At 50.8% G+C, this 2,593-nt stretch overlaps 1 protein-coding gene across 1 annotated transcript in view; it reads right to left on the minus strand.

Annotated features, from left to right (window-relative positions):
* The window catches only part of LOC127750212 (cadherin-related family member 1-like), a 138,482-nt gene that overhangs the window by 84,138 nt on the left and 51,751 nt on the right, over positions 1–2,593 (minus strand). The gene's annotated exons all lie outside the window — the stretch shown is intronic.

The following is a 2,593-nucleotide window of genomic DNA, read 5'->3' on the forward strand; positions in this document are numbered from 1 at the left end:
TCTCTCTCTCTCTCTCTCTCTCTCTCTCTCTCTCTCTCTCTCACACACACACACTCACACAGAGCTAATTTGCTCGCTAGCGGCAGCTCCTCAATTAGCGGTGTCGCTAAAGGTCCCTCTCCGGCCCGCCGCGCCGCCGCCGTCGGGTCCACAGAATGAAGAGGAGGAGGCGAGTCATGCAAATGTGATGACGGCGTCCCTCTTCGGCCGAGCAAAAGGCGCTGCTGCCGGCGCACCCGAGGAGAGAGATAATCGGGAACATGAGCGTTATGGGTTGGGGAAAAACTTTTAAGTTTCGGGAATTAGTTCGTTAAATTATGGGCGAATCCATTTTGTAATAATTATGAAATTATTATGTGTACTTTTCTACTCCGTACCTTTTTACCTCTCTTTCAACATGATTAATTTTTGATCCGCTGATTTTATGATAACTTTGTTAGGTTTTGTTCATTCGGGAACACTGATTTTTTTTTCTGTAGTAATGTGCCCCTAGGAAAAATGTCAGCGAAATTGTACTTGTGATCTCGGGTTGAAGTAGAAACCAGGTTAACTGTGAAGCAATTTTAAGACACCATTTGTGAAAAGGCATATTGCAGTTGACAGAGCATACAGCATTTTCACAAAACGGTATAAGCGTACAGACAGACAGACCCACGGGGGCGGGCGCGAGGAAGATCGCTGACGAGAGATGGCAGAAAACGGTTGAGGAGCGGATGCATAAAAGCGGTACTCGAGGAGGGGAACACACCACCGCACCGGGGACAGCGGCGGGCGGTGCGCGGACGGAAGACCCCTGGGTGGGTAGCCCGCCTGGCCCGCCGTACCGGGAACCCGTGGTGTTGACGCTGACACGAGATGGTAACAGACACTGTGAGAAATATATTTGTACATGTACGATATATTTTGTAATTTGCCATTTACAATACGAGTCGTACATGTACAACCTCCCGTTGTCGCTAGATATTCGATTCCAAGTCGATACATAGGGCTAGTAAATTGTACAATTTTAGATTGTACTTGTACGACTTCTTCCATGGAAAATTTTCCTGTACCCGGTACGACAATTTTTCACAGTGAGATGAAGTACGGGGAACACGGTGCACACAAAGCAAAATATATAGAGAAAGACCACTAGGAAAAAAACAAACAAAAAAAAACGAGGAAGTTAAAGGTCACAATTTAAATTGGTTTTTGTCTTGATAGGCGTCAAAATAGTGATTAATGTGGAATTAACAAATATAGTTACATGTTCAAATTCTAATAATACTCGCTGTATTTGATCCACATGAAAGATTAACCGTTTACCCTTGACCTGCTGAAGGTTCAAAGCAGGTTAAGTTATGGATAAAAAATAAAAGCGCAATACTATGTGCCCCATGATGATATTTTTAAGTATTAAAAAGAAGAGGTACGGTATAGCATAGAAGAGCTAGTTTCTTATTCACTTTGGATGGGGACAATTTCGTATATTTCGTAGCGCGGCGTCCCGCAGCAGCCCGTCCCATCGCATACTGCCGGGGGAGCCGTTCCCCGGTCGTTGTGCCCGTGCCGTGCCCACCGCCCCGTGGCAGGCCGCTAGACGCGTGCGGCACGGGCCGAGCCATTGTCCTGGTCCACGGCCTTGCGCGCCCAACTTATGCACTCCAAGCGGCCGCTTATTTGCTTCCCAACATTATTTTAGGCAAACGGTACGGCCACGGCGTTTTTGGTTTAGAAGAGCATGTTTCCAAAGAAAGTAAACTTGTAGTAACTTGGTACTTACATTCTCACGAGATTGAATACAACCGCGGAAAATACGCGGTACAGGGGGAGAGAAAGGCGAAATCACTTGATGCAACGCGCTATACGGGGCAACCGCCTGTCGCTATACACACCAGCCCAAGCGTCGTCATCACATTACGCCGTTATTGTGTCACATCTCGACGCACGCCGCGCTGATTTATCGTCCCATCAATCTCCGCGGGCCCGCCCGGGTTTATATCATCGGCGTATCGGGCTCATTTAGCGCATTATATGCGTCGCCCCTCGTGTACGTTTAGCGGCGCTATAAAACAATACTTACAAGAGGGCGCGCCTGTGCTTTTCGCTGCCTTTATTCCCGACCGTCAAAACATACAGAGCCTGCTCGGCAGCACCGGGCGGGCTCACGACGCAGTGTGGTCCGTACCGTTCAGCCAGCAGGCCATGGTCGGGCGCGTCCCGAGCGGCAGACGAGGCAGAGGGGCCTAACTGTGGCGCGAGGAGGGGGGAGGGGTGGGGAGGAGTCAAGGGCAGGGGGTTCCGCCGAGGTGCTCTTTTGCAGTGCACGGGCCGGGCCCGGCCGGGCCTAGGCACAAGAGGATCCTCTCTCCCTTTGTCTTTGACGCGATAAGGAAACGAGACGAGAGAGGGCGACGCGCAGTTCCAGGTCGCGAAATACGGGAAGCAGCCCTTGCGATGTTTCAGAGGGAGAGAGAGGGAGGGAGAGAGGGAGGGAGGGAGAGAGGGAGGAAAAGAGGGAGGGAGAGAGGGAGGGAGGAACAGAGGGAGAGAGAGAGGGAGGGAGAGAGGGAGAGACGGACGGAGAGACGGAGGGAGAGAGAGAGGGAGAGAG

This window comes from Frankliniella occidentalis, unplaced genomic scaffold (genome assembly GCF_000697945.3).
Source record: "Frankliniella occidentalis isolate FOCC.00 unplaced genomic scaffold, Focc_3.1 Scaffold152, whole genome shotgun sequence".
Classification (NCBI taxonomy): domain Eukaryota; kingdom Metazoa; phylum Arthropoda; class Insecta; order Thysanoptera; family Thripidae; genus Frankliniella; species Frankliniella occidentalis.